Here is a 9,515-nt window from a genome sequence, read left to right as displayed (position 1 = left end):
ATATTTTTGCACCAGGTTATAAAGTATCTAACTTCTTCTTTTCCTCCCTCCACCCTTCCTTCCCTTCCTTCATGTATTTTAAGTGCACATTTATTATGAACACCAGTTTTGTACAATAAAAAGATAAATAAATTTCAGAAGCAAAAAACATTTCCAGAATTATAAAATTTCCTAAATCATAGAGACAAACTTTAGAAGAAAGAAAAACACAGCATGTTTTCAATTACATCTATTTTTACATTGTGAACACTCTTCTTCTTCTTGTACTGTGTCATGAAGACCTTTGTGCCTTATAATTTCAAAAAGAGTTAACTGCAAGCAATATTTTACATCTTTATTTTGCTTTTTCTCCCAATTGATTTTACAAAATACATGCATATATCATCACTGTGAGGCCGCATCCCATGGGATAGAGGACACAGAGTGAAATGCTTCCTGCCCATCAGCACCATTAACAACAAAAGAGGATGGCAAAGAGGTTGTGAGATCCTTTAGAAAACAAAATAAAATGAAACAAAGAAAAACATTAACTTAAAAAAAAACACAAGCACTGCTGGAGGTTTTCTAACTACAGAGAAAATTCAAAACATTAAATAGTTTTTAGTATTACTTTAAAAATACTGCTTTCAAAACATCTGTCCCTCCAGGCAAAAATCTTCTGTGACTTCATATTACCAAAGAACTTCAGAAGGCAGTTACTCAGCTCAACCATGAGGCGCATCGACATTGGTGATTTCATGATGTATCTTCATAATAAGTTATTCTTTCGGTTTCCCAGAAACTCAAGAATAAGTACAAAAATAATCAAGCCTAAGGCACATTTTATTTTAATAATAAAGGAGCTGTCATTTATTGAATGCTTATGATATACCAAGCATTCTGCTGGGCCTTTTCATATATTATCTTCTACCTTCACAACAAAACCACAAGATTATTTTTTATATTATTATTGTTATTATTACTATTTAGTGAGAAACAGACAGGAAAGGAGAGAGATGAGAAGCATCAACTCATGGTTGCGGCACCTTAGTTGTTCATTGATTGCTTTCTCATATGTGCCTTGACTGGGGGGATCCGGCTGAGCCAGTGACCCCTTGCTTAAACCAGTATCCTTTGGGTTCAAACCAGCAACCTTGGGATCATTTTGATTATTCCACATTCAAGCCGGTGACCCTGTTCTCAACCTGGTGAGCCTGCAATCTTGAGATTTCAAACATAAGACCTCAGTATCCAAAGTATCCTTTGTGCCACCACTTGTCAAGTGATTGATATTTTATTTATATTTTTCAATTTAGAAACCGGAAACTCCGAAAGTAAAGTGATTTCCTCTAGGACACAGTAATGTAGCTGAAATTTGAAGCCATGTTCCATTCTTATTTTATTGGGCCACTCTGCCTTAAGTGTATACAACTTTGAATATTTTTTCCTTGGCAGGAAGGAATGAGAAAATTTATTCACTATTTCTCAGCTCTCTAAATTTCTCCATGACCTTCAGTATCTAAACCAGTCTTTCATCGTCCATGAGCCACTTTCTCAACCTGGGCATTACTTTGTGTGGGACTGGACTTGTGAGCTCCCTCCAAGAAGCCGGGTACTCCCTATCTCCTGACTTATCTTGGATTTCATTTCATTTATTAATATGTTTGTTTTACTATTTCCACTTTTGAAATCCTTGAATGAGGTGACCAAGTCATATTAAAGGATTGAAGAGTTTTACTTTCTTTCCAGCCATACTGTGTTCCCCATCAGTGATTTTTCTTCCACCATCATTGGATAAAATGCTATAAACAACATTGACTGCTGAGCTCAAGGACTGGAGCATTGGATAAAACATTATGACTCATCAGCTGTATTTTTTCTTTGGAAATACATTAAATATATCTGGTCATTTCAGGGCATTAGACTTTTTTCCAAAACTTTTAGTGCAGATTACGACTAAACATTCTTGTGTATGTGTGTGTGTGTGTGTGTGTGTGTGTGACAGAAACAGAGAGAGGGACAGATAGAAACAGACAGACAGAAAGGAAAGAGATGAGAAGCATCAATTCTTCATTGCGGCTCCTTATTCTCCTTAGTTGTTCACTAATTGCTTTCTCATATGTGCCTTGACTGAGGGCTACAGCAGAGTAAGTAACCCCTTGTTCGAGCCAGCAACCTTGAGCTCATGCCAGCGACCATGGGTTCCTGTCTATAATCCCATGCTGGAGCTGGTAACCTCGGGGTTTCCAACCTGGGTGTCCTGCGTCGCAGTTCAACACTCTATTCACTGTGCCACCACCTGGTCAGGCATGGCTAAATATTCTTAACACTGGAAGCACTTCATAGGCCACATTGGTTCTGGTTTGAAAATAATTCGAATTGATTTTACATAATGATAGTCATATTGGTCTATATGTGTTATATTACATGTGCTTGTATGTCAGGTACATATTTTATAGAAAGAAAACCTAATATTGATCTTAACCCGTGGGTCATCTCAGGGTCAATCAGTTTACTTTTCCAAAAACATAAACATAAAGCATATTTAGCACCCAAGAAGACAATTTTCCCTTTAGGCTAATTTCTAAAAAAGTAGTGAACCTGGCTGTCTTCATAGTCCTTCATCTATCATTGTACTGTCTCTAAGAAAGAAACTCTTTCCAATATATGACAATCTGGATTGTTTCGTTACATAAGAAAAAGGTTCTCTTAAGTGTTATTATATTTGATTTTATTACATCTTTGAAAATATTCCTTTGGCCAAATACTTTCTTTGAGGATATTAATTTTCTTCCACAGTATAAATCAGTTTGAGAAACCATGTACTTGAATAAGGTAAATAGTACAGCAATCACAATACCAAAGTTTATACTCTGGTAAATGAGCAGAAGAAATATTGTTCAGAACCGAATTAGAGAGCTATGGTATGTGGATGTTAGCCCTTAAAGATCATCTCATCTTACAGATAAGGAAATTAAGGACAAGAAAGTTGAAATAACTTACTCAAGTCACAAGGTAAATCCATGACTGAGTCATGAAAAGAACGCATATCCTGGGAAAGCTGTTTATCTTACCATATTGCTTATTTTTAACAACCACTGTTCAGTTAAATTACTTGGGGAGCTCTTTTTTTAATGTTTGTTTTATTGATTTTAGAAAGAGAAAGGGAGAGAGCAGGAAAGAGACAGGAACATCTGCTACTATATGTGCCCTGACCAGGGATTGAACCAGCAACCTCTGTATTTCAGGATGATGTTGTAACCAACTGAGCTACCCGACCAGGGCTTGGGGAGTTCTTAAAAATACAGGTGTCTGGGCCTCATCGCCAAAGGTTCTGATTCAGTTTGTCTGGGTGAAAGCAAGGAATCTATATTTTTACCACCCCTTCCCTGCCCCCATGATGGGGGTTTTGTTGTTGTTGAAAAGAAGATAGAAGAGTGAAATAATTGAAAATATCAATGTAGTCAAAGTGGACACAACCCTGTCCCCTGAATGACATATGGATAAGAAAATAAACACTACTTTGTAGTCCTGGAGGAGAGGTGGTCTCAGGGAAGAACTAGGATTCGGTTATAAAAATTAATGCAATGCACACATATAGTGTAAGTAGTTCAGTAGTTTATGTAAGTTAGTTTGCTAAATATGAAGCAAGGGTCATGTACAGAGGGCGTAGTAAAGAGATTTGGGAAAGGAGCGAGTTGCTTCAGTCATGGGCAAAGCAGTACAAAGCATCACTGACGATAAAAAAAGTAGGAGCCTTGGGGATGAGTAGGGTTTCCTCATTTGGGTAATTTTGGTACTTGAAGCTTTTTTCATGTAATGGGCACAAGAAAGAAATAATGCATATTTAACATTCATGAACATTTCCTCTCTTTTTTTATTGTTGATATGTAAGGAAAGAGATGTTTGAAAATACATCAGTAGAAATCTCATCAGTAAGAAGTAGACAGTCGCTATGTCCCTGGATCTTCCCAGATTCAATTCTTATTCTGGAACTCATGACAATTATGAATCTTTAGAATAAGAAAAGCCACCATTTTCTCAGTATCGATAAATTTCTGTTCAGATTAGTTGCCCCAGTATATAATAATTTGCTAAGCTCCCTAATGCTAAACTTTGCTGCTATTCATCCCTTCTCTGGATTCTAGGTCCATTTCTTTCCCTAGGAAGGAAAATGTGGATAGTTTTAGGCCAGTAATTTTGTACTTCAGGATTTATCCTTACCGCTTGCTGGTCCTGCTCTGGAATCAGACCATAATTCTAATAAGAGGGCTTGATTAATTGTTCCCATGACTTCCTACCTGGTACCCTATTTCCTCTTCCAAGAATTTTAGAGCTTGGAGTCTTGTCTCTAAAACAGAGTTGCTGAGGCTGATTTCAACTCCCATCCTCAGCACTTTCCTCTTGCTTAAACCATCTTAGTTTATCTGCCCAGTTAATGGTTTATTCTGCTTTCGCTACACTCTCCACCTCTGGTCTGACGAGGCTGGTACTTTATAAGTGCATTTGTTTAAAGGGATTAATGGAACAGGAAAAGAGATAGGTTGGAATGATACCCCTAAATCTTTTTCTTAATGATAAGATTTGTAGAAGCTTTTCGGCAGACCCAAGAAAAGGGAGGGATGAACTCCGAGCCTTGGGAAACCTCGCGAGACTCTGGAATGCTGGGACGTGATTGTGCACTGCCGCCATAGCAACAGTATACCGGAAAGCCTGCTTCAGCGGAGTGTTTCCGGGGCAGAGCGGAAGCGTTGTTCTTCCTCGAATGGCAGCGGTGCTGAGGCTGTTGTTCTTCACCAAGCAGTGGTGCTGAGGCCGCGCTCCTGGACTGTCTGCAGTTTGGCTGCCCGCAGTGAAGGGAGCATCCTTACCAGTGGTAGGGAGGAGGTAACTTAGTTTATATCCACACCTGGTGAGAGGGTGGCTGGAAACAATGTGGAACTCCCCTCACACCAGGGGTCACGCCCGCCATCTTCCCGGTGCCCGCCATCTTCCCGGTGCCCGCCATCTTCCCGGTGCCCGCCATCTTCCCTGTCCATACTTCCCAAACCGTTAAGTACCTCAGAGCAGCCAAGGTCTCCTGACTACGGAGAGGTTCATTTATTTCCTTACTGGACTTTTGCTCTAAACGTGGACACATTTGCTCTAAATGTGGACACGACACCACCTCCCAAGGCTGTACTGTGTGCCTAGCCTGCAGAGCCGCTTCTGCTTCCAGAGGTGTTTGATGCTCCCAATCTCTGAACTCTGATACGCTGCTGGGCATTATGTTTAAACACAGACCTGTTCACTGTCTTTCTCCATAGGTGGCTGGTTGGCGTCTCTTCTGGGTGTTGAAGTTGACTCTGCCTGACTCTGCCTTAGTAGCGTATTAAAATGGATATACCTGAAGAGGCCATCCCTCCCTTGTCCGATTACCAGTGCGGGGTCTGTTTGGAAATCCTGATAGAACCTGTAACGCTACCATGTGATCATTCGCTCTGTAAGGAATGCTTCCTATCCCGTGTAAAAAGGTCAAACTTATGCTGTCCCTTCTGCCGCTTCTGGGTTTCTTCATGGGCCCGGTACCATATGCGAAGAAAATCTCTTGTCAATACAGAATTGTGGGAGAAAATTAAAAGACACTATCCAACAGAATGTCACCTTCGACAGTCTTGCCCACAATCAGAAGGGACGAGTGATAACTTGCAGCTAGTTCGTCATTTAAGTGATCCCGGAGAATCGAGAAGAGAGTATGAAGAGGAAATGCAAAAGATAGAGGAAGACCGAAACAAAGCCAGTGAAGAATACATACAGAAATTATTGGCAGAGGACGCACTAGAGGAAAAAAGACAGGCAGAAAAAATGGAAAGAAAGCGAAAACGACAGCTGAAAACTGATGAAGCACTGGCAAAAAAGATCAGCCTTGAAATGAACTATTCCTGGGGGGGAAGTGACTTGGCTTCTCCAATGACTTCCAGAGAATACGATCCAGGCACAGCCAGAAGTAAAAAGAAAGAGCAAAAGAAACAAACAACTACTGGAGATATTCCGGAGTGTCTGTCACCTAAATCTGACAATCAGCCCGTGTCAGTTTCAAAAGTTGCGCAAGAAGGCCAGAAAAGCTGCACTGAGGAAACTGTCAGTAGTGGTATAAAGAGCACTGCATGGCAAGACACAGAAATGGAGGAAGACCTGCCAACCCTTCCTTCTCAAATATGCCTTGAAATCCAAGAACAAGCTGCACAGTCTTCAATAGAGTCACCTGTGCCTCAGTCATGTGGCAGTGGTCCAGGACTGTACCCTGAAATAAAAATCAAAATGACACCAGACGAGCATGGTAAGGAGGTATGTGTCATAATTCCTGAGGAGCCTAAACCCAGAGCTTCCTGTTCCACAGAAGCCGCAATTAAGCCTCGTGGCAAAATACGGAGTAAGTGCATTATATCAGATATGACACAGATAGTTGGAGCTGATATAGAGCCTTACCCACTGATCAGTAAAGGTATTTCCAAAAGAAAACAACAGAAAACTTTGTTTGAAACAGACAGGGATCCATGCTTTTCTGCAAAAAAAGGGAAAATGTCCCCGAAAGCTTCCTTGGAGCAAGAGGAAACAGAAGTCACCAAACCTGTAAAGCCGTTAGAGTTGGACTATGTACTTTTTCAGAGAAAAATGCAAGAAGAAAGTGATAGGACTTTTGCATTGAAGCTTCAGGAAGAAATAGATAAAGAGATGAGGGAGGCAGCCGGACTTAAAGGCTCCCCATATGAGTATATATTGAGTGCTACATCCTCAGCTCCAGACAGGTCGCGAACTAAACGGAAGAATTCCAAAGGTAACAACTCCAAAACACAAACTGATAAAAAGCGTTCAAAAACTCCAAGAGGCTCAAAAAATTAAAATGGGCAGCCTTCTTTTATGATACAGCTGTAATATTCAGTTAATGTACGTAAAATGCCAAATACTACTAGAGATTATTGTAATGTATCTAAAAGTGCTCATTCCTTACAGCCACAAGAAAGTAACTTCTCAGATGTTTAAGAGATAAACTAAGTAATCTTTGGTAAAGGGAGTGTTTTGTAGTACAGCTGGTTTATGACGTTCTTTTTGTTCAAAATATGTATGTTTTATGGCCTTTTCCATCTTTTTGTCCTGTAGTATTCAAAGCAAGATCATCCTATACTACACCAAGTAGAGTATAGGAATAGTATAGTGTAGTGTAGTAATGTGTAGGAATCCTGGTTTAAAATCTAAGTTTTTTTGCTACTTTCCCATGTATTTGTATAGCACTTGAAACACATCTTGCATAACACTAAAGGAATCTAGTTACCATCTATAATTGTTTTAAACATTATAACGTTTTCTTTGATTTGAAGTTTGTTAGGATCAACATAAAAAATCAGTTTTCTGGGCCTGACCTGTGGTGGCGCAGTGGATAAAGCGTCGACCTGGAATGCTGAGGTCGCCGGTTCAAAACCCTGGGCTTGCCTGGTCAAGGCACATATGGGAGTTGATGCTTCCTGCTCCTCCCCCTGTTCTCTCTCTATCTATCCCTCTCTCTCTCTCTCTAATAAAAATGAATAAATAAAATCTAAAAAAAAGTATATTTAAAAAAAATCAGTTTTCTGGAAAATTAGGATTAATTGACAGAAAGGAAATTCGACTCAATGCAAAGGATATAAGCTTTGGGTTTAGGCTGAATGAGCCAGACGGATAATTTTGAAGAGGTGGAATTGAGCTGGTGATCAGAAGCTGGTCCCAGGATGGCGAGCCCGGTCTAGTTTGGCAGAACATTCTCCCTCAGCCTTTCTTTGCCAAATGACACAGAAAATATTTGGGTTTTACACCTTTCACATCATAGTATCTGGTGTCAAAATAAAAATTAGTTACTAAATTACTAAAATGTAAGGCATTCACATTTTACTGGTGTGCTATTCCAGGAAAAAAAAAAAGGGAATTTATTGTAGAAGTTATATGACAATATCCTGTGTTGTGGAACTAATGTATAAAGAACTGTCTGTTTATTTCCTTATATGTATTATCATTTGTGTTTTTGTTTGTGTTTATGGACATAAATAGAAAGTATGATGCTTGGGTTTTGCCCTGTATTATGCCTTAAGTTTATATTAGAAGGCAGTGATTTCATTTTGTGAAATTTAACTTAGAAACTATTAATCGTTGTTTCATTAATATGAACAACTTTGAGCAAACAAACAATAATTTTAAGAGTATTTCTGTTGATGTTTAGTTATCCATTCTCTTAAGGTAAAAATACAATACAGTGTTCTAGAGCTAATTTTAGCTTTATTTTTTAAATCTTTTTTTTTTGCTTTAATTTTATTTTTGATTGATTTTAAAGAGAAACAGAGAGAAAGAAACAGGAACGTTAATCTGTTCCTATATGTGCCCTGACCTGGGATTGAGCTGGTAGCCTCTGAGTTTAAGAACCATGCTCTAACCAAGCAAGTTACCTGGCCAGGGTGAGGTTAGCTTAAATTGGTTCTGTTTTTATCCATTATTGAAATTTTTTTTCTTCCAAATTTTTGTAACTGAAACTCTTAATCTGTGCATACTTGATGGCATTTGCTTCAGTATTGATTTACTATAGGTAGAGTTTTGATGCTAAATTAAAATTCAGTTTCCCTTTCTCAAAAAGAAAAAAAGTGCTCTCTGAGTAATGATTGGGTTGAAATAAAGTGTACTCAGAAACTAACCAAATTTGTCTAAATTCGATTATTAAATCTATCTTCTCATCAAACTTACATTTTTCTAAGAGTAATTTGACTTTACATTATAAGGTAAATTAAATTGGAATGCCTCAAATTACAATGAAATCTGGGAATATACTGTACCAAAAAGGGGGAAACAGTGTGATGTATTTAAGATTTATATTATTTAACCATTTATTTTTTCTGTAACAAAGTCTTCCTGACTAACACTGGTTTTAAGATAAAGTTTAATTTCTCCATAAGAAGTTCTGATAGTCGTACCGTGTATGCCTTTTTGTTAGAAACTAATGTTTTATGCCAGTAATCAATTCACTGCTACTTTTTCCTCTCATTTTTGTGGAAGGTATATGAAAGTGTTTCATTTCTCACAGAGTGATAAAAGTGCAGTGGTTAAGAATCTGAAAATTAAAATGTTAAAAATCAAATTAGACTACTGTGTATGTTTAAAAATAAAAATTGCATATAAAGCTCTATAGCAAAAAGTGACATGAAGGAAAATTGGAAGGCATGGGGAATTGGTGAAGAAATAGATCCAATTCATCACAAAAAGCCAATTTCCTTTATATGGAGGGTCTGCCAGGAGGCCTGCCTCCACCCAGACACTCAGCTGAGGGTGTTCTGCACCTTGGAAGGTCGGGAGTCTTTGGCCTGGTTTTGCTTCTGCCCCTCAAGGATGGTCAGGAGGAACTGGGCCACCGCATTTCTTCAGCCCTTGAGGCCCCGAGGCTCTGTTTCCCCCTTTGCCCTTCAAGGTTCACTTATGAAGCTCTCTTTTACAGATTTAAGGCTTTTTACTTTTACTTAATAAGAGGAGCTGGGAGAGAT

At 38.7% G+C, this 9,515-nt stretch overlaps 1 pseudogene; it reads left to right on the top strand.

Annotated features, from left to right (window-relative positions):
* Positions 1–5,355: 5,355 nt before the first annotated feature.
* Positions 5,356–6,861, top strand: LOC136317619 (E3 ubiquitin-protein ligase RNF168 pseudogene; annotated as a pseudogene).
* The last annotated feature ends 2,654 nt before the right edge of the window (positions 6,862–9,515 follow it).

This window comes from Saccopteryx bilineata, chromosome X (assembly GCF_036850765.1).
Source record: "Saccopteryx bilineata isolate mSacBil1 chromosome X, mSacBil1_pri_phased_curated, whole genome shotgun sequence".
In the NCBI taxonomy this organism is placed as follows: domain Eukaryota; kingdom Metazoa; phylum Chordata; class Mammalia; order Chiroptera; family Emballonuridae; genus Saccopteryx; species Saccopteryx bilineata.
Note: the sequence above shows the minus strand (reverse complement) of the source record. Positions and strands in the feature narration are given on the sequence as shown.